The sequence below is a fragment of the Chiloscyllium plagiosum genome, unplaced genomic scaffold (assembly GCF_037043375.1).
Source record: "Chiloscyllium plagiosum isolate Xiang-an unplaced genomic scaffold, Cpla_swu_hap1 HiC_scaffold_21, whole genome shotgun sequence".
NCBI lineage: Eukaryota > Metazoa > Chordata > Chondrichthyes > Orectolobiformes > Hemiscylliidae > Chiloscyllium > Chiloscyllium plagiosum.
This window is the reverse complement of record NW_028270159.1, coordinates 81,890,758-81,913,474: the sequence shown is the minus strand read 5'-3', so window position 1 is coordinate 81,913,474 and position 22,717 is coordinate 81,890,758.

Sequence of the window (22,717 nt, the reverse complement as noted above, 5' to 3'; positions counted from 1 at the left end):
CCAAGTCCACACCGACCCGCCGAAGCGCAACCCACCCATACCCCTACATTTACCCCTTACCTAACACTACGGGCAATTCAGCATGGCCAATTCACCTGACCTGCACATCTTTGGACTGTGGCAGGAAACCGGAGCACCCGGAGGAAACCCACGGAGACGCGGGGAGAACGTGCAAACTCCACACAGTCAGTTGCCTGAGGCGGGAATTGAACCCGGGTCTCAGGCGCTGTGAGGCAGCAGTGCTAACCACTGTGCCACCGTGCCGCCCACTGGGCCACCGTGCCGCCCACCGTGCCGCCCACAAGAGAAGCATGGATAGGTTTAACAGACAAGGTCTTTTCTCTGAGGTAGTGGAGCCCAGAACCGGACAGCCTAGCTTCAGGGTGAGAGGGGAAAGATATAAAAGGAACCTAAGGGACAATGTTTTCAGGCAGAGGGTGATGTGTGTATGGAATGAACTGCTAGAGGAAGTGGTGGAGACTGGTACAATGACTGCATTTAAAAGGCATCTGGATGGGTATACGAACAGGAAGGGTTGAGAGGGATTAGGGCCAAGTGTTGGCAAATAAGACGAGATTATTTTAGGATATATGGGTGGCATGAACGAGTTGGACACCGAAGGCCCTGATTCTGTGCTGTACACCTCCATGACTGAATGTTTTCCACTGTCCATTTCCAGCCATACACTTCACTATTTCCCCTGTTTACCTTGGTCAGTTTTCCTCTCAAATACATGTAAATGGCTTTGGTTGTGATTGCAGGGTGTGCTTTATGGTCACTTTAAAAATCCATCAGCCCTTTGAATTCCACTACACGACAATTTCCCCGCGGATATCTCAGTGTGACATTACTCCTTCACTCAGCTTCATCACCCAATGGTCGATCTGAGATAATCATATCCCTGGCCATTTACTCAATGTGTTATTTAAAGAAACACTGACAAAAACATTCGGAGAGGAGTTCGGAGAATATCATTTTTGACAAACATTGAAGTCTCCCAAAATTATCACAGTGCCTTTGCATTACACAGGAATTCATTGGAATGTGTAACAGTGTTGAGCAATGAAATATTGTCAGGCCGCCAGCTGCATCATCTGATGTCAAAGTCTTTCTCTGTAATGCCTTTGTTACCCATTACTGTCAGGGTTACCCATCCTGCACTCCCTGAGACCCCTCAAGGATGTGTACAATTCAATATTTATGTTCCACCTTTTGTTTCTCCTATAACCACACCTTTCTGGTGACCGAATATTATTTATCTCGGTGTCACAAGTCTATTACCCTATGGCAGGTACTTTGTCCATTCCAAAGAAAGAACATTGTAATTGACTTTTTCCCACAATTTCCTGTCACAGCCTAATTCCCTGATGTACAGTTATAGTTAAACTCTGTCCCTTCCTGTTCATTTCTGCTTGTCTTCAGTCACAACCCCGTGCTGTTCCGATGCTTCACCATTTCTATTTGGATTTGGAAAGTTCCTTTCACCTGAACCTTGTCCCTGCATCCTCTCTGTCAGTTTAAAGTCCCGTCCATAAACCTACTGACACGATTGGCCAGGACACTGCTCCCAGCACGGTTGTTTTTAATTCCATCGTGGGATGTTGCTGTCTCTTTCTGGCCAGCATTTCATGCCCACCCCATGAGCTGCCCTTGAGCTGAGTTGCTTGCCAGGTAACTTCAGGGGACAGTTGAGAGTAAATCTCGTTACTTTGCGTCTGGAGTCACATGTAGGCCAGACCTGCTGTCGATAACCGATTTCCTTCCTTAAAGGATATTAATCAGTTAGATTGGTGTAGTTGACATCGGCATTAAATTCTGGATGAACAGTCGGGTGAGAATAACCTGAGGTTATCACCTGTCCCACTCGTAGTTCACCCATCACTGAGTACTGATCCTCGTGCACCATGAATCGAAACCCTTTCACCATGACTGTTGTTTGATCCTGACACCTTCATGCACTTTGGTGATATCGCTCATTATCTCTCCATGTGGTATCCCTCACTGTGTGGTTCTAATTGCTGCCTCTGTCAGCTCCTCTCACTCTTGCAGCTGGTCTGAGATCCTGATCCAAAATAATCCTCTGATCAGCAATAGCACAGACCAGGGACAGAGACTGGGATTTTCGTGATCTCTGCCGGACTCAGTGCTACTCTAGATGAGTTATCCTCACTGCATCAGTCTAATTTTCCATTCTGTCTATTTCTGTCTCATGCAGGTAATCATTGAAGATGCTTGGTCAGCCAGAGAGAGATGGAGAGGGAGGTCTGGAGCCTTCAGTAAATCCTGCAGCCGGTAAGATCACTCACAGTAAACAGCACAGGGAGGAGTTTGTGGCCTTCTGTATTCAGAACCGGAAGACAGGACATAGACACAGAACTGGGCAAGGAACAGCAACATTCTAGGCTTCATTCACATCATCTTGTCAGGGTCCTGCATTCACCTTTGCTGTACTGGTCCTCACAGAGACAGCACAGAAGCCCCAAGCATCAATCCTGGCCCATGTTGTACTAGTGCTCTCTGTAATATCCTCCAGTCCCGATAATCCTTCCTCTGTTTGGAAGCTCTTCTAGTCCACATAATGCTCTCTGTTTCTGTCAGGTTCTCCAATCCCTAACACCCTAATCCAGAAACTTCTCCAGTGGATACTAAATTCCTTCATCCCTGTAAACCTCACAGTCCTGTCTGTCCCTGTAAGCCCCTCATAACAAAACCACTCTCTATGTCTATGTATTTGCCTTTAACCTCTCCATCCGTCCCTATCTGGGTAAACTTCTCCAGCTCCTACAACCCATCCTTTTCTGTGAAAAAAATCGTAACTTCCTTATCGTTCTCCAAACCTTCAATCTTAATCTACATAAACTTCACCCTGTCTCCACCAACCCGCCTGACCACAGGAACCTCTTCCAATTTGTGCAACCCTCCCCATCTGTGTTAATGTCTCCAACCCCGTAACCTGGCATTCTCCATTGCCTTCCGATCTATGGAGCCTTCCTGAACCTAGAAGCCTTCTTATATCTGTGAACGTTTTCAGTCGCTATAACCTTCCATATCTCTGTTATACATACAAAACTCTTCTCTCTGAAACACCACCTGTCTGTGCCTCACAGTCTGCCTGCCTCTCCCTATATCCATCCCTATCCCTATCTCCAGAAGCTAATCCAGCTCCATCTATCCGTATAAATTCCTCCAATCCCCAAACTCCTTTGTCCCACTGACATTCTTGACCAGATGTAACTTTGTTTAACTCTAACATCCTCCAGCCCCTGTAAGCCTCACTATCTCTGTAACCTGTACCATCCGTTCAACCTCACACTACTGAGGAATGACTCCCTGCATTCGACATAAGGCAGATGGAATGACAGAGAGCAGATATGATGGAACTGTCATTCTGGCGATGTAAAAACAGAATGATAATCGCTGGGAAGGAAATATTGAAGGTTTGTTGGGATCGAGGCAGGCTTGGCAAAAAGCCACCAAGGAGTGAAGAAAGGATGAGCTTAATGCTTTAATGAAATTGCGACGTGGAACTGAAATCCAAAATTTGGAGGCTATTGGATGGAGCTGGGAATAAACAAGCAGCAACAATCATTGGCCGGAATTCTTTTATAGGGACCAACCAGTGGTGGGAATGCAAATGTGGTTACAGTCAGAACACTGAATATACTTACAGCAAGGGTAGTACAGCAACTGTGTGTGACAGTGGTCTCCATCCCCACGTGATAACTAATAAGTGTCAGTGCTGTATTAGATAGCATCCTGGATTGTGTACTAGATTGTTTACGATAACATCATTGAACAGGCAGAGAATAGAGGGATATGGACCATGTCGGGGCAGGTGGCATGTGTTGAGAATATCATCATGGTCGGCACAGCCATGGTGGGCCGAAGGGCCTATTGCTGTGCTGTACTTTCTAATTTCCTACTTCCCAGCATCTACCTGATCAAAGCTCTTCCGAATCTTGAATCTTACATTCAATTTTTCTGTCATGTTTTCTAAACATCAGTTGGGTTCAAACTCAGTCTCATCCACCTCTTATTGGAAAATTCATCCATTTCCAGGATCAGCCAAGCGACCCTTCTCTGACCTGCCTCCAATAGAAGAGTATCATTCCTTCGGGCACTCACACTGTTCATAGTATCCTGGGTGTGGTCTGACTTGTACCTTGCATAGTTTTAGCAAGACCTTCCTATTTTTAGACTCCATTCCCTTTCTAATAAGTGGCAGCATTTGATTTGCCTTCTCTATGACCTGCTGACCCTGTAAGTTACCTTTTTCAGATTGATAAACAAGAACTCGTACAACCCTTTCTGCTGTCAGTCTGAAACCAAACAATGTTTGCTTGACAGTAAGTGAGGAGCATGCTGAAATGAGTGAGAAAGGACCTATCAATAAAAAATAACTGGACCCTTAGAAACACATTTTATAAAGAAGAATGTGTTTTTGAGCCTGTTGGATTTTAAATGTTGGTGTGAATATGAATGGCAGAATAGATAAGGGTGTGGTGGGTGATGGTATGGAGGAAATGTGCTATTTGAATTTTCAGAAGCCTTTATGCAAGTTTCAGTAAGGGCTAAAGAATAACGAGGCAGAGAATAGGGCCCCTTCAATATCAATAAGGTCGCCTATGTGTTGAACCAGAAGAGATGAGTGAGATCTTAAACAAAAAAAAATCTTGTCTGAATTTACTATGTAGAAAGACATGGAAGATCGGGAGCTTGGGGAATTAAATAGTGATGTCTTGGAAAGAATCCTCAACAGAGAAGGGAAAGTACTGGAATCTTAAAACAAATAAAGATAGATCAATCCTCAGTAGCTCATTAGGTTTATCCTTGAATATTATGGGAAGCTAGGGAAGAGATTGCGGTGTCTCTAACAGAGATATGTATATTATCAACAGATACAGTGAGTTACAGGAAGACTGGAGGGTGGCTAATGCTGTTCCATCACTTAAGGGCTGCAGGGAAAAGCCAGGAGTGAGCCCAGTCATGGGGAAGTTGTTGGTGGAGATTCTGAGAGAAATGAGCTACGCATATTTGGAAAGGTAAGGGCTGATTACAGATGGTCAGCATGGATTTGTGAGTGGGAAACCGTATTTCACAAACTGGATTGACTCTTCGAGGAGGTGGCCAAGAGATAGATGAAGGCAGAGAGTCAACGTTGTCCACATGGACTTTAGCAAAGCATTTGACAAGGTTCCAACATGTAGAACATCTAGTCAAGAGGAAGAAGGAAGTTTACATAAGGTTAAGGACGCAAGGATCGTGAGACTTCTATAGGGTTATATGGGAGCGGCACAATGCCTGAGTGGTTAGCACGGCTGCCTTATAGCACCCGGGACCCGATTTCAATTCCAGCCCCGGACGACTGTCCGTGTGGAGTTTGTACATTCTCCCCATGTCTGCGTGGGGTTCCCCCAGGGGCTCCAGTTTCCACCCACAGCGCAAATCAGCCATACTAAATTGTCCATAGTGTTCAGGGTTGTGTAGTATTGACACGTTAGTTAAGGTACATGGAGAGAAATAGGGTCGGGGAATGGTTTTGGGTGGGATGTTCATCAGAGGGTCGGTATAGCGTTGTTGGGCCAAATGGCCTGTTTCCACACTCTGGGGACTCTGAAGGTAGCCAGGAAGGAACTGAAGAATGGACTTAGGACTGCCCGAAGGGGGCATGAAAAAGCTTTGTTGGGAAGGATTAAGGAAAACCGTAAGGCATTCTCCACTTATGTGAGGAACAAGAGGATGGCCAGAGTGGGGGTAGGGCCGGTCAGGGATAGTGGAGGGAACTTGTGCCTGGAGTCACAGGAGGTAGGGGAGTTCCTTAATGTATACTGTGCTTCAGGATTCATACTGAGAGGGGCCTTGTCATTTGTGAGGACAGCATGAAAAGGACTGATATATGTGAACAGGTTGATGTTAAGAAGGAGGATGTGCTGTATGTTTTCTAAACATAAGGATAGGTATATACCAGATAGGATGTACCCAAAGTTACTGCAGTAATCAAGGGAAGGGATTGCTGTGCCTTTGGCGATGACCTTTGCACCCTCACTGTCCACCGGAGTCATACCAGATGATTGGAGGGTGTCAAATGTTACTCCCTTGTTCAAGAAAGGGAGTAAGGATAATCCTGGGAATTACAGACATCATGTTCTTATGTCTGTGGTGTGCAGATTATTGGAGAGGACTATGAGAGACAGGATTTATGACTCCTTGGAAAACCATAGTTTGGTTACAGGTAGTCAGCATGGCTTTGGTAGGGCCAGATCGTGCCTCACAAATCTTATTGAATCCTTTGAGAATGTGATAAAACACATTTATGGCTCATTCAGAAATTACAGAGGCATGGGATACAGGAAAGCTGTCTGTCTGGATACAGAATTCCTGGCTCATAGAAGACAGAGAGGAATGATAGATGGGAAGCATTCAGCCTGGAGCTCGGTGACCAGTGGTATTCTGCAGGGACCGGTTCCAGGACCTCTGCTTTTTGTGATTTTTTTTTTTAAATGACTTGGATGTGGGTGTGGAAGAGTGGGTTAGTAATTTTGCCAATGACATGGAGGTTGGTGGAGTGGTGGATAGTGTGGAGGTCTGTTGTTGGTTGCAGCCGGATTTTGACAGGATGCAGAGCTGGACTGAGAAGTGGTAGATGGAGTTCAATCTGGAAAATTGTGAAATGATTCATTGGGGGAAGATCAAAGTCGAATGGGTTAAATGCAGAATATTTGGTTGTGTTGTGGAACAGAGGGATCTTGGGTTCCACGTCTATCGATCCCTCAAAGTTGCCACCCAAGCTTACAGGGTTGTTAAGAAGGAATATGTTGTGTTGGCTTTCATTAGCTGGGGGTTTGAGTTTTAAAGCTGTGAGGTTATGCTGCAGATCGATAGAGCCCTGGTTAGACCCCACTTGGAATATTGTGTTCAGTTCTGGTCCCCTCATTACAGGAAGACAGTGGAAGCTTTAGGGAGGTTAAGTTGGAGATTTACCAGGATGCTGCCTGTGCTGGAGGGCATGTCTTATGAAGAAAGTTTGAGGGAGGTAAGGCTTTTCTCATTGGAGTGAAGAAGGGTGAGGGGCGACTTGGTAGAGGTGAACAACATGATGTGAGACACAGAGAGAGTGAATAGTGAGACACTTCTTTATACCATAGCATAAATGGCTATTATGAGCAGGCATAATTTTAAGGTGATTGGTGGATGGTTAAGGAGAGATAGGCTCTTTACAAAAAAGCTGTTAGATGGGTGGAATGCACTGCCAGCAGTGGTAGGAGAGTCAGATACATTCGGGACATTTAATACACTCTTGGATAGACACATGGATGGCAGTAAAATGAAGGATATGTAGGTTAGTTTGATCTTACCGTCGGATAAAGTTTGGCATGGCATCATGGCTTAGGGGTCTTGTGCTGTACTGTTCTGTGTTCTACGTCCCGTATGGTAAACTGAGTAATAAGCTCAGGTCAATCTAAAAGGATATGGCATTCAGGAGGAGCTAGTCAACTAGATACAAAATTGGCTTGATGGTTGGAGGCAGAATGCGGTGGCAGACATGTTTTTCTGACTGGAGATATGGGACCAGCGGTGCAGTGGCTGCAGAGTTGTTGTAATGTGGATAAATGGTTTGGATGGGAGTACTGGTTTCCTGGTAATTTTTTTCGGTGGTACTGAAATTGGTGGTAAAGTGGACAGTGAAGGAGGTTATCTGATTCAACAGGATGAACAGTACTGCTGGGATAGTGGGTGAAGAATAGCAGATGGAGTTTAATTAGATAAATGTGAAGTGTTCCATTTTGGTGAAACAAATCAGGGTGGGACTTGTACAGTTAATGCTCGGACCCTGGGTAGTGTTGTCAGTCAGAGACCCAGGGATGCAGGTAGACAGTTCTTTGAAAGTGGTGTCACAGGTAGACAGGCTGGTGAAGCAGGCCTTTGGTATGGTTACCTTGACTGGGCAGAGCATTGAGAGTAGGAGTTGGGATGTCATGTTGTGGCTGTACAAGACATCGGTGAGGCCACTATAAAAGCATTGTTGATCAGTCTGAAGAACTCCTCTCGTTCACTTACCTCCTTGAGGGAAGGACATCTGAAATTCTAACCTGGTCTGGCTGACATGTGCATCCAGTCCACAGCAATATGGCTGCCTCTTAACTGCCCTCTGGACAATTAACTGTGGGGCAAAGTATGCTGGTCTAATCAATGACAACTTCATCCCATGAATAAATATGTATATGCTCCTCACTACCTCTGCAAACACCTCCAGCTGCAGCAATCCATACTGGCTTTGTAACACCGTTCAGGCCCTGACCACTCTCTGTAACACTCTCACCACCTTCAGCAACTTCATTTCTCCCTGTTCCTGTAGTGTCATTAGCTCCTGACAATGATTCCCCTTCCCACTGCTCTCCTCATGTTAGCAGCCCCTTTGCAATACCTTTAACACTTACTGGTTAAACTCTCTCTGATTTCAGGATTTTAAATACTTTGTAGTGATCTTGTAAGCCTCATAATCTAATATGATCCATTTTGTCCTCAGTGAGTGAATGGTGTGAATTTCTTGCTGAGGATTTTCTGTTTCAATAGGATGTCCTTTTGTTGAGTGTTTTTTACACTGTTCCTTCAAATGTTTTCCACTGTTCATTTACAGACACATGTTTCAGTCTGTTTAGCCTGTTTACCTTGGTCAGTTCTTCTCTCACACTCATGTAATTGGCTGTTTTTGTTTCTAGTTGTATCTTGTCGTATTTGTAATTCACTTTAAAACTTTATATTTCTTTAAACTGCACTTACTCACAATTTCCCAGAGGATCTCTCCAGGTGACATTACTCATTCACTTCGTTTCATCACACAACGGTCGCTCTGAGATAGTTACGTCCCTCGCCAGTTGCACAATGTGTTATTTAAAGGAACACTGAAAAAATTCTACAATCTCCTCTTCGAATATCACTCTTGTCAGTGTGATTGTCAAGATTATATGAATATTGAAGTTGCACTGAATTATCACAATGCTCTTATTAAAAATTCCAATGAGTTCCTGCTTAATGCAGTGATAAGCAATGCAATGCTGTTCAGTGGCTAAAACTGTTCTGCTGCTTGTGTCCTTGGCAAGTAGCAGCCAGAATTACATTCAGACTGACTCTATTTCATGATCTGAGACCAAATGCTTTCTCTGTAATACCTTTGTTATCCTTATTGTTCGTGTTGCCCATTTTGACTGAGTTTCCGCAAGCTTGTGATCCATTGAATATTTATGTTACAACTTTTGTTCGCCCTATAACCACGTGTCCCTGGTGTCTAAATCTCTGCGTCACAAATCAGTCTATCTTATCGCAGACAATTTGTCCATTCCAATAAAAACATAATTTACTCTTTCCCACAATTTCCTGTCACAAATCGATTCACTGATGTACAGATTTAGTTAAACTTTGACTCATCCTGTACCTTTCTGCTTGTCTTCAGCCACATCCCCTTGCAGTTCCAAATCATCACCTTTTCTCTTTGGATTTGGAAAGCTCCTTTCACCTGAACCCTGTCCCTGCATCCTCTCTGTCAGTTTAAAGCCCTGTTCATAAACATACTGACATGATTGGCCAGGACACTGCTCCCTGCATGGTTCCAGTGGGGCCATCCGAATGGATTTTTTTTTAAAATCTGGTATGCGATGTGGGTGTCTCTGGCTGACCAGCCTTTCTTGCTCAGACCTAGCTGCACTAAAGCTGATTAACTTGCTCGGTCATTTCAGAGGGTAATTAAGAGGCAAACACTTTGCTGTGGGGACGTCGTGCAGACGACGTGAGGATGGGCAGATGTCCATCTCGAAAGGAGAAGTGTTTGAATTTATTGTACCGCAGTAATGGTATGTATTGATTGTCAATTACGATTTTAAAAATAATTTATTTCAAATTCCACCATTTCAGCTGGTGAGGTTCAAACCTGCCTCCCCTGAACATTAGCTGAGGGTTTGGATATATGCTCTAGCAATAATACCACTAGGCCATCACTTCGCCTGCTCACAAGCTATTCATCCCTGAACACTGATACCAGTGCATCATGGAGCCACACCTGTTTTTGCTTCATGATTGTTTGATCCTGATACCTTCCTGCACTCTGGTGATATCACTCAGTATCTCTCCATGTGGTATTCCTCATTGTGTGGGTCCAATTTCTGCCTCTGTCAGTGTCGCTCACTCTTACAGCTACTTCAGATCCTGAGCCAACAGAATTCTCCACTCCAGGGTGACACAACAGCACAGGCCAGGAATGGAGACTGTGATTTTCCAGATCTCTGTGGGACTCAGTGCCATTCTCCATGTGTAATCCTCACTACATCAGTCTAATTTCCCATCCTGCCTATTTCTCTGTCTCCTGCAGGTAATCAGGAAAAATAGACTTCCCAACTCCTGGGTATCTCGTCCATCGCCACATTGAAGATTGTTGGCCAGCCAGAGAGAGAAAGGGCAGGGAGATCTGGAGCCTTCAGTAAATCCTGCAGTGAGGTAAGATCATTCACAGTGAGCAGAGCAGAGATCAATGAGAGGGCTCCAAACATCAGCTAACAAGACACGACTTTGATACAGTGCTGGAGGGGGAGCACAGTACTGACACACCCTAGGACAATCACCACCCTTACTGTAAATTTTGTTGTACTGATACAGCATCGGAGTGTCACAGTTATCCATCCAGGCTTGTGAGGTCTTAGTGAACATCAGTATAACAGAGGTGAAAGCAGACTTCCCATGAGTGTGTGGGAATGCTGCCTGGGATCTTTCTGTTCTGTGTTCCCCCTCCAACACTGTACATATACAATGTCTCCTGGACCAGTGTCTTCAATACTTTTTAAATCCTATAACAGTTCCTGTCCCTGTAACCTCCTCCATTCCTGATAGTCCCTCCACATATTTGAAATATACTGCATTCCAGAGTACCATCTATATCGCTGTAACTTGCTTCAGTGCCTATAGCATGCCTTATCTCAGTAGTCTCCTCCTCCAATAACTGGAGAAAGAGCCATGCAGAACAGAAACGGTTCCTTCGATCCAACTAGTCCATGCTGACCACGGTTCCTGAACGAGTCGCATTTGCCTGCGTTTGGTCCCTATTCCGTCAAACCTTCTCCTCTGCATGTACCTGCCCAAATGTCTTTTCCATGATGTAATTGTACATTTCTCTACCACTTCAGCGGCAGCTCATTCAATATGTGCACCATTCTCTGTGTGGAAATGTGCTCCTCTGGTCGCTTTTAAGTATTTCCTCTCCCACCTCATATTTATGCCTTCTAGTTGTGGATTCCCTTACCCTGGGGTAGAGACCTTCACTATTCACCCTACATATATCACTCATGTTTTTTATAAACCTTTATAAGGTCACCCCTCAGCCACCTACACCCAATGGAAATACGAAGGATATTGATACAAATATCTCTGCCACGGTCCCCACTGCGACTTTGCTGCAATGTTCTGAGATACACTTTTTCAGGATCTAGGGCTTTCTCCGCATTTGTGTTCAAAGACTTCCAGCACCAACTCTTCTGTAATGGGGACTCTTTTCAATACATCACTGTTTCTTTCTTTTGTTTCATAATCTTTGTCCACAGTACTTTCTGACATGAAATATTCATTTTGGGTCGCGACCATATCCTGTTGTTCCAGGCATGGATGCCTCATTGATCTTTGACGGGCTCTATTGTCTCTCTAGTTGCTTTTTTGTACTTGTATGCTGTAGAATCTTTTTGAATTATCCCTAACCTTATTTGCCAAATCTATCTCATTCCACCCATGTTGCTTTCCAGCTTATCCAGCCTCCCTGTTTCTGTCAAATCCTCCAGTATCAGTAACATCTTCGTCAATCTTTGCTCCATTTTCAGTTTCAGAATATGCTTCCTAAAGCAGGAGGATCAGAATTCTACACAGTACCCCAACTGGAGACCCAGCAATGTCTGATACAGCCGTATCATGATGGACCAACTCAGGTACTGAATGCTCTGACCCATGAGGGCTAGTGTGCCTAACCGCTTTCCCTGCCCTGTCCACCTGTGACGCCACTTTCAAGGAACAATGTAACTGTAGCCCTTGGTCTCTCTCTGTTCAACGACACTGTCCAGAGCTCTGCCATTAATTGTGTGAGTCGTCTCTGGTTTGTCTTAACAAAATCCAACACCTGAATTCAGCTCCATCTTTCATTTCTTGACCCACTGGCTCAGTTGGTTCAGATCACCTTTGATAACTGTAATCCCTGCCCACTATAACACTTATTTTACTATCGACAAACTTACTAACAATAATTCATATATTCTAGTTTATGTCAATAATGCACATGCGTGGCCCCAACACCAATGCTTATGGCACACCGCTGGTCAGAGGCCCCCAGTCTGCACAACAACCCTCTCCCAGCATCCTCTGTCTCCTACTGTCAAGCCAATTTTGTGTCCGTTTGTCTCGCTCTCCCTGATCCCATGTGATCTAACCTTACCAACCAGTGCACCACGCTAACCCCTGTCTAAGGTCTTCTGAAGTCAGGATAGGGACGTCTACTGCTCTGCCTTCATCCATCTTCTTGGTCACCTCTTCAACAAACTCTATCATGTTTGAGAGGCACGACTTTGTATGCACAAAGCTATGCTGACTATCCCTAATCAATCGTTGCCTTTCCAAATGCATGCAAGTCCTGTCCCGTGGAATCGCTTCCAACAACATTGGCACCACTGACACCAAGCTAATTGGTGTTTATGTCCCTAGCTTTTCGTCGCAGCCTTTCCTAAATATTGGCACAACATTAGGCAAGCTCCAGGCTCCGAGCTCATCACCCGTGGCTGTCAGTGATAGAAATATCATTGTAAGTTTCTTCCTGAACTTACTCCAATGTCCTAGGATATACTTGATTAGTTCCCAGGGAGTTGTCTAATTTTAATGTGTTTGAAAACCTTCAGCACCTCCTGTCCTCCAATGTGGACTCTTTTGAAAACATCACTGTTTATTTCCCTGCTTCTCCAGTGTGTCTTCCACAGTAAGTTCTGACGTGAAGTTTTGTCTTGGATCTCACCCATTTCCTATGGGTTCACACATGGATGGCTTCATTAATCTTTAAGGAGTCACATTCTGTTCAGAGTTAATGATAATCTTCTGTTGTTAATATACTTGTAGAATCTCTCTGGGTTTTCCTGAACCTTCTCTGCCAAAGCTGTCAGTTCCCCTTTAGGCCCTCATGGTTTCCCTCTTAAGAGCATTACGACACCCACAATGTTCTTCAAAGTATTGACTTAATCCAGCTGGCTATATGGGATATGTACCCCCTTTTGCCTTGACCAGAGCCTCAATATCCCAAGTCATCCAGTATTTCCCACTGGTGTCAGCATTGTCCTTCACACTAACAGCAATATGCTGCCCCTGAAATCTTAATTTATCTCTCTTTTGAAAGAATCCTACTTGACCAACGTCCCTTTATCTGCAATTTTTAGACAGTCTTGTCTAATACCTTCTAGATTGCAGCAAGGCCAGTTTTGACGTTTAACTTGCGGACCAGGCGTGTCCTTTTCCATCGCTCTTTTCAAACTAATAGAATTGTGGTGACTTTGCAAAAGTGCTGCCCCACAAACTCTTCAGCCCCTTTCACAACCTTGTTTCCCGATGGGAGGTCAGGTTTTATCCCTTTCTCCAGTCGGGCCAGTCACATACTGATTGAGTCAGTTTTCTTGAACACACTGAACAAATCCCTCCCATCCAACCTATGGAACACTCTGGCAGTCCCAGTCTAGGTTTGGAAAGTTAAAATCCCCCACCATTACAACCCATCCTTCTTACAGATATCTGAGATCTCTGACATATTTGCTGTTTAATTTCCCGCTGACTACTGCAGGCCTGTAGTACAGTCATATCAAACTGATTATTCATTCTTATTTCTCAGTTCCATTACATAGTTTCAGTGGGCGATCCCCAGGAATATCCTGTCTCAGTGCTGCAGTGATGTTTTCACTGATCAAAAACTCCACTCCCCCTCCTCCCTTGCCTCCCCATCTATCCATCCTGTTGAATCTGTCCTCTGGAACAGTGATCTGCGAGTCCTGTCCCTCCCTCAGCTGTGTTTCTGTAATTCCTGGCATTTCCCAGTCCCATCTTCGCATCCATGCCGTGCGTTCATCTGCCTTACCTGTCAGGCATTTTACATCAAAGTAAATGTAATTTAATTGATGAGTATTCCCTCATTGCCTGCTGTGCTCTTGCCTGGTTATCAATTGAAATTACTTTGTTGAAATTCTGTCCCAGCCTCAACCTTCAGACTGCAGCCAGAGACCGTCCCCCTCTCTGTAGACAACACCCTCATCTTTCCTGTCTTTTGCAATCCTGATAATGATACCTTCTGCTTTCACTTCCGAGTGATTAATGTCCATTAGGAACAGCAATGGGTCCTGCACAGATCCCTGTGGTCCACCTGCTGGACAAAGGCTTTCAATCAGAAAACCAACCCTCCACTAATTGTGGTGCCAATTTGCCAACATGCCTTCGATCCCATAGGATCTTCCCTTTTGGACCAGCCTTCCTTGTGGGACCTTGTCGAAGGCCTTAATGAACTCCATGGTATCCACATCATCTGCACTGCCCTCATTAATATTTTCAGACACCATTTCATCAGACAAGATATTCCTGTATCAAATCCGTGCTGACTATCCCTAATCAATCCTTACCTTTCCAGTTATTAATTCAAACTGTCCCTCAGAATTGGGACATTGGGATCACTTCTTGGGTAGAGGTGACCTGCACCAGGGGATGAAAGGCACTGGATGCAGAGGGGCACCAGCATCCCAGGGAGGAGATTTGCTTGTATTACCTTGCAGAATTTAAACTATTTTGGCAGGAAGTTGAGACTCTGAGTAAGACAGGGGCCATCAACTCGTCAGGGGAAAATACATCAGCCATCGAGAGCATGTTTCCTATCCAGGATATCCGGGGCACAGAATCGGGAGGGAAAAGACGTATGGTTTTCAATGCATTAATTTCAATGCACGAGGCCTGACTGGTAAGGCAGACAAGTTCAGACCATGAATTAGCTCTGCGGACTTGGATATTTTCGCCACAACAGAAACATAGCTGAGAGAAGGGCAGGACTGGCAGAGCAGGGTTCCAGGATACAGAAGCGACAGGCGTGACAGAAGGACAAGTAAGTGAGGAGGGGAAGTTCTCCCTTTGATTAGGGAGGACAGAACAACAGTGCTGAGAGACAGTATTGTTGAGCAGTCATTAAATGAGGCCATATTTTCAAAAGTTAGAAACAAAAAGGGGATGGTCAGTCTGCTGGGTTGGTGTTCTAGATGCCCAAATAGCCAGCAGATACGAGAGGAGAAAATGCGTATAAAAATAATAGAGTAGTATTGGTTGGAGATTTTAACTTACGATGGATTGACTGGGTCACCCACATTGTAAAAGGACCATACGAGGTGGAATTTGTCAAATACGTCTAAGAAAGTTTCCTAACCCAAGATATAGAGGATTCCACGCTACTCAGACGGATGCAACACTGGACCTCCCCTCAGAAACCGAGGTTGGGCAAGTGACTGAAGTGTCAGTCAGAGAGCACTTTGTGTCCAGTGACCACAACTGTCTTTGTTTTAACATAGTTATGGAAAAAGATCAGACTGGTCCACAGATTCAGGTCTTAAACTGGAACAGGGTCAATATTGGGGCCATTCAGAAGGATCAAGCAAGGGTTGATTGGGTGAAGGGAAAAATCACACAACACCAGGTTAACATCCAGCTGTTTACACAGGAACCTTGAATATCTGAACGAGATGGGCGGGCAATAGTACATTCAGATAATTGGTTATTCGATTAATCGATTGCATGTCGTTCGTTGAGGGCTCAGAGTTTTCGGTAATGCCTAGTCCCCGTTGAGGTGACTAGGCAGCAGCAAACCATGTGTGAGGCCTCACGCCCCATCAGACCCCCAAAACGTCCCACTGCTCGCCCCCAAACTCTTCCAGCACCGCCCCCCCACCCCTCAACATCGCTCCCCCGCCCGCTCGCAAACCCATCCAACACCACCCTCCGCCCACCTCCAACAGATCACCCCGACCGCCCCAAACGCATCCAACATCACCCTCCGCTCGCCTCCAACAGAGCACACCGCCCGCCCCCAAATCCATCCAACATCACCCTCCGCCCACCTCCAACAGAGCACCCCGCCCGCCCCAAACGCATCCAACATCACCCTCCGCTTGCCTCCAACAGAGCACCCCGCCCGCCCCCAAATCCATCCAACATCACCCTCCGCCCACCTCCAACAGAGCACCCCGCCCGCCCCCAAACGCATCCAACATCACCCTCCGCTCGCCTCCAACAGAGCACACCGCCCGCCCCCAAATCCATCCAACATCACCCTCCGCCCACCTCCAACAGAGCACCCCGCCCGCCCCAAACGCATCCAACATCACCCTCCGCTCGCCTCCAACAGAGCACCCCGACCGCCCCAAACGCATCCAACATCACCCTCCGCTCGCCTCCAACAGATCATCCCGCCCGCCCCCAAACCCATCCAACATCACCCTCCGCCCACCTCCAACAGATCATCCCGCCCGCCCCCAAACCCATTCAACATCACCCTCCGCCCACCTCCAACAGATCATCCCGCCCGCCTTCAAACCCATCCAACATCACCCTCCGCCCGCCCCAACAGAGCACCCTGCCCGCCCCCAAACCCATCCAACATCCCCCTCCGCCCGCCCCAACTGAGCACCCTGCCTGCCCCCAAACTCATCCAACATCACCCTCCGCCCACCTCCAACAGAGCACCCCACCCGGCCCAAACCCATGCAACACCACACTCCGCACGCCTCCAACAGATCACCCTATCCATCCCATACCCATCCAACATCACCCTCTGCCCGCCTCCAACAGAGACCCTGTCTGCCCCCAAACCCATACAACATCACCCTCCGCTCGCCTCCAACAGAGCACCCCAACTGCCCCAAACCCATCCAACATCACCGTCCGCTCACCTCCAACATCACCCTCCGCTCGCCTCCAACATCACCCTCCGCTCGCTTCCAACATCACCCTCCGCCCGCCTCCAACAGAGCACCCCACCTGCCCCCAAACCCATCCAACATCCCCCTCCGCCTGTCTCCAAAAGATCACCCCGCTTGCCTCCAAACCCATCCAACATCCCCCTCAGCTCCCCGAAACCTGTCAAATACTGCCCCGCCCGCCTCCAAAAGCGCCCCCCCGCCCGGCCCCAAACCCATCCAACATTACACCCCCCGCCCGCCCCACCTACCATGTGTGCCCATACTCCCAACTGCCCGCCCCCCCGTGCGCCCCTGCCCTATCATCTCCTCCCCCTCCTGGGCAGCCAGAACGGACACCAACAGTAAGACAGGTGGGTAAGTCTCCAAATAGCGCACGCGCACATGCACACATACACGCACGCGCACATGCACACATACACGCACGCGCACATGCACACATACACGCACGCGCACATGCACACATACACGCACGCGCACATGCACACATACACGCACGCGCACATGCACACATACACACATACACGCGCGCGCACATGCACACATAGCTACACACAACTTTTCCTTCAACATTTTGAAAAGTTACACGTCTGCCCTGTGCAGGACAATGTTCGAGAGAATATCTGGGGAAGGGGGATTTAGGATTTAGCCCTATGCAGAACTCCAGTCTAAGTCTGGAGAGCCAGACAGGGTGGGAGGTCAGTCATTTGGAGATGTAACCTGGGCTCAATATCTCAGCAGTATTTCAGTAGCTGAGATCTGTTTTAATCAGTGTGAACAAAAAAACACACAGTCAGGGTTCAAGCAGCTCTTTGATGTAATGTTTCTATCGGGACCTCGAGATCTCCTTTGGATAATCCGATATTCAGATAATTGATATTTGGATAATCGATGACCCACTGTGTTTGGAAGCACTAGATTTAGAAGCACTGGTGATCATTCAAAAGATGAAAGACTTAATCAAAACTTGTTTAATATTTCATTCCATGACACTACCATCCAGTTACTATAAATTTTGTGTCTTATGACTGTGCTCCACAACCACCTGATGAAGAAGCAGTGCTTCGAAAGCCAGTGCTTCTAAATGGACCTAGTGCACCTGGAAGCTGGTGTTGTGTGGTTTTTAACTTTGCCGATCCCAGTCCAACACCGACACGTCCAAATCATGGGTCGGTATGTTTGATGGAAAAGGAATAACTGGCAAATGGGAGGCTTTTAAAAGTGTGATCTCAAGAATCCAGTATGTCCCTGTTAGTGTGAAGGGAAAATACCCTACAACCCTTCCCACTTTGACCATTCTGGAGATGGTTACTAATGCTCCCTCATCTGTGAAACTGTCTCCAACCAAAATTACTGCCCTTCTGGTAAATCTGTCAGACACCACACCCTTCATATCTGGCTCACCTGCAGAGCCTAAACCTTCCTGTATCTATAAACATCTTCAGCCATGACTACCCTCCATATCTCTATTTGTTCCTCCAGTCTATACAACCCACTTTATCACTGTAATCTGCTCGATTCGCCTGAAACATTCCTGCCTGTATAAACCGCTCCATCCAATCAACGTCCTTATCCCTGTCAACTGGCCCATCCCTCCCAACCTCTCCATCTCCCTGAAATCCTGCAGGCCCTACAGCTCTCCGCATTTCTGTTCTCTCCTATGGCTCTATGGTCCTCCTTCCCTGTGAAACCACCTCCAATCCCCACACCCAGCCCAGTCTGGGTCATCTGCTTCAGATCAGGCCACTGGTGTTTCTGTTACCTCTGGCACTCCGAGAAAACCTTCCTAATTGTGTCTATTCATTCACATCTGCTCCCGTTCAGCCTCGTGAAACCTCTTCCTGCCATTGTAACCCACCCTGTTTGGAACACAGAACAGTACAGCACAGTTTCTCCTGTCACCACATCTTTCTGGTGACCAAACCTTGCTGATACTTTGACAATTCCAAACAAAAACTGAAATTGACTTTTTCCTAGAATTTCCTGTCAGAGCCTAATTCACTGTCCCTTCCTGTTCCTTTCTGCTTGTCTTCAGTCACATCGCCATGCTGTCCTGATGCATCACCTTCTCACTTTGGATTTGGAAAGCTCCTTTCACCTGAACTCTGTCCCTGCATCCTCTCTGTCAGTTGAAAGCCCTGTCCAGAAACCCACTGAAATGTTTGGCCAGGACACTGCTCCCAGCAGTGTTGTTTTTAATTCACTCATGGGATGTTGCTGTCTCTGGCTGGCCAGCATTTCATGACCACACCCAAGCTGCCGTTTAGCGAGTGGCTTCCCGATCATTTCAGGGGGCAGTTGAGAGTCAACATCCTTGCTCTGGGTCTGGATTCATATGTAGGCCAGACCGGCAGTCCATAACAGATTTCCTTACTTAAAGGGTATTAAGTAAGTTAGATGGGTATCCCTGCTACCGGCGTTAAATTCTGGATGAGGAATCGATTGAGGGTAACACTAGGCCATTGCCTAGCCCTCTGATTGCTCACTTATCCCTGAGTACTGCTCCCAGTGCACCGTCGTCCTGACCGTGATTTGATCCTGATACCTTTCAGCACTCTCGTGCTATCACTCAGTATCTCTCCATGTGGTGTCTGTCACTGTGAGGGTATAATTGCTGCCCGTGGCTGCACCTTTTGCTGTTATTCCAGATCCTGACCCAACAGTATTCTCCACTCCAGGGAGACGCAGCAGCACAGGCCAGGGATGGAGACTGGATTTTCCAGGTCTCTGTGGGACTCAGTGCCATTCTCCATGTGTAACCCTCACTGTATCAGTCTAATGTCCCATTCTGTTCATTTCTCTGACTCCTGTAAGTATTCAGGATGCTCCTGACTCAGCAGAATTCCCAATTCCTGTTTCATTCATCACCACATTGAAGACAATCGGTCAGCCAGAGAGATGAAGAGAGACATATGGAGCCTTCAAAAAATCCTGCAGATCTGTAAGATCACTCACAGTGAACAGAGCAGAGTGTATTTAAGGGATCGAACTTTGGTCTAGAAGACATGACATAGATACAGTGTTGAAGAACGAACACAGTGCATGATGGTCCCAGGCTCAAACACCCCCCTCTTGTTAATTTTTAACTCTGCTGTACTGAGCCTTCCTGTGTCAATCCAGGCCTGTGCTGTCTTAGTAAGGATCTATACAATAGAGGGGAAAGCAGGCCTTCCTCAAGGTGATGGTATTGAATCCTGGGATCTTTCCGTTCTATATTCCCTCCTCACGCTGTCTCTTGTCATGTGATAGAGTCATACAGCAAGGAAACATGCCTTTCGGTCCAACTTGTTTTTGCCAATGTCTTGAATGCTTGTAATTCCCAGAATTCTCCCTATTTCTGTAACCTCCACCACTATCATATTCCCGCTGTATATTTGAAACCTACTCCAATGCTGACAACACTCGCTATGTGTAAATTGCTCCAATGTCGATAACATGCTCAATCTCAATAATCTCATCCTGCACCCAGTACAATAATTCATATTTCTGTAGTTTTGCACAATACTTACAGTGCCCCCATCTCTGTAAAATCATCCAGCCGGGACCAAAATACCCACGTGTGTACTTTCCTCAAGCCCCAAGAGAACATGATGTCACTGTAACCTTCTGCAGTTCCGATCACACTCCTGAATCTTGGCCTATAGCACCACACGACTTCAGTAACCTTCTCCCATCCCTATCACCTTCCTTATCTGTATAAACACCTCCAGACCTTTTTCAAGCCACAACAGCAGGCCACATCTCTGTTTGCTCGTCCACTCCCTACAGTCCTCCCAGCATCTCAAACACTCTCTGTTTGCGTAATTCTGCAATTTGGGGCAGCACGGTGGCTCAGTGGGGTACAATAGTGCTTCACAGCACCAGAGACCCAGGTTCGACCCCAGCCTCGGGTGACTGTTGGTGTGGAGTCTGCGCATTCTCCCCGTGTCTGCGTGGGTTTCCTCCGGGTGCTTCGGTTTCCTCCCACGGTCCAAAGATGTGCAGCTCAGGGGAATTGGCCATGCTAAATTGCCCATAGTGTTAGGTAAATTGTCGGAGAAAAGCGGGTCTGGGTGGGTTACTCTTTGGAGAGTTGGTGTGGACTTGTTGGGCCGAAGTACCTGTTCTCATGCTGTAGGGAATCTAATCTAAACTCTCCCTCTGCGTTCCATATTACTGTCCTAAATATATCCCTCTATCCATAAACAGTCCCAAACCCTTCACACCTCAAGACTCTGTGAACTCCCACAGCTCCAACATCCCTCCTTCACTGTGTAACCTTTTCCATTTCTGAAACACTCTGAAAATGTGGACATCCGACAATCCTCCCTATCTGCGTAATCCTCTCAGGTCCCTGTAAAACCCCCGATCTGTGGAAACAACTCCAATGCTTGTGACTCTCCCGATCAGTTTCTACAAGACTGGCTATCTATGTAACATCCTCCTGTCGCTATCACCAGCCCTGTCAATGTAGGCTTCTCCAGTCTCCCCACCAATCTAATCATCTCCATAACCTTTTTCAGCTCTTCGACCCCTATCTGTGTAAACGTTACATTCCCCTACAACTATCCCTAAAGCAGAAACCTCCTCCAGTGTCTGTAATACTCCCTATCTGTGTTTGTGTCTCCAGGCTCTATTGCTGTTCCTGTCTCTGTAAGCTCTGACAGATTGTACAGCTTTCCGGTCCATATAATTTCCAGAACCTCAGCATCTGACATCAACAAATGTCTTCATTAACTACAGCCTTCCGTATCTCTGTTTGTTCCTCAATTCTATACAACTTCATAGTCTCTGTTAATAGCACCATTCCATAAAATACTCCCTGTCTGCGTAAACTGCCCCAATCCTCCACTGAGAAGCCTCCCTGTCCTTTTGATCACCTGTAATCCCTTCAGATCTCCCTGTATCTTCCCTGATTCCATTGAATACAGTTCATCTCATATTGTAACTCCTCTAACTCATGTGTTACTCCATATCTCTGTGGTATTCTTCAGTTCCTGCAATTCTCATTCTTTATCTCCAGAGTTTCTAATCCCCCTGATCGATGTAAGGTTATTGATCCCTTACAGCATGTTTAACACCTGTAGCAGCCGTCAACTCCTCAACGCATCCTGTCCCTGTAACCTCCTCAAGTACTACAGCTCACTATCTTTGTAATATCTTCCAGTATCTGCAACCCTGTTGGTTTTTGTAACCCCCTCCAGAACAGCACTCCACATCTCTGTGTAACTGATGGGAATGCTGCAAACCTGCCTTCACAGTCCTCAATAACTCTCTGAATTCCTGCATCCCTACAACCCTCAGTATCTCTGGTTCCTCCAATCCCTACACTTCTCCCTGGCTGTGTGAACTGATCCAACCTCTTCAACCTCTCCCTATCTCACTCACTCCTGCAGCTCCATCTATTGTCCATGTCAGTGTACTTCCCGACACCAACAATCCTCCCGGTCTCAATAAACTCCTGCAGCTCCAACTACCACGACAATCTATGTAGTCTCCAGTCCACCCAATCCTCCCTTTCTCTATAAACTCATGTAGCTCCAAATACCACCCCATCTGTCTACTCTCCAGTGCCTATAACCCTCCCTTTCTCTATAATATCCTGTCTCTCCAACTACTACTGTGTAATCTCTAGCCCCTATATTCCTCCTGATCTCTGTAACTCCTTCAGAACTGATAACCCTGTAACTCTCCTTGACATCTTTCAGCCCGACAACCATCTGATCTCTAACCAC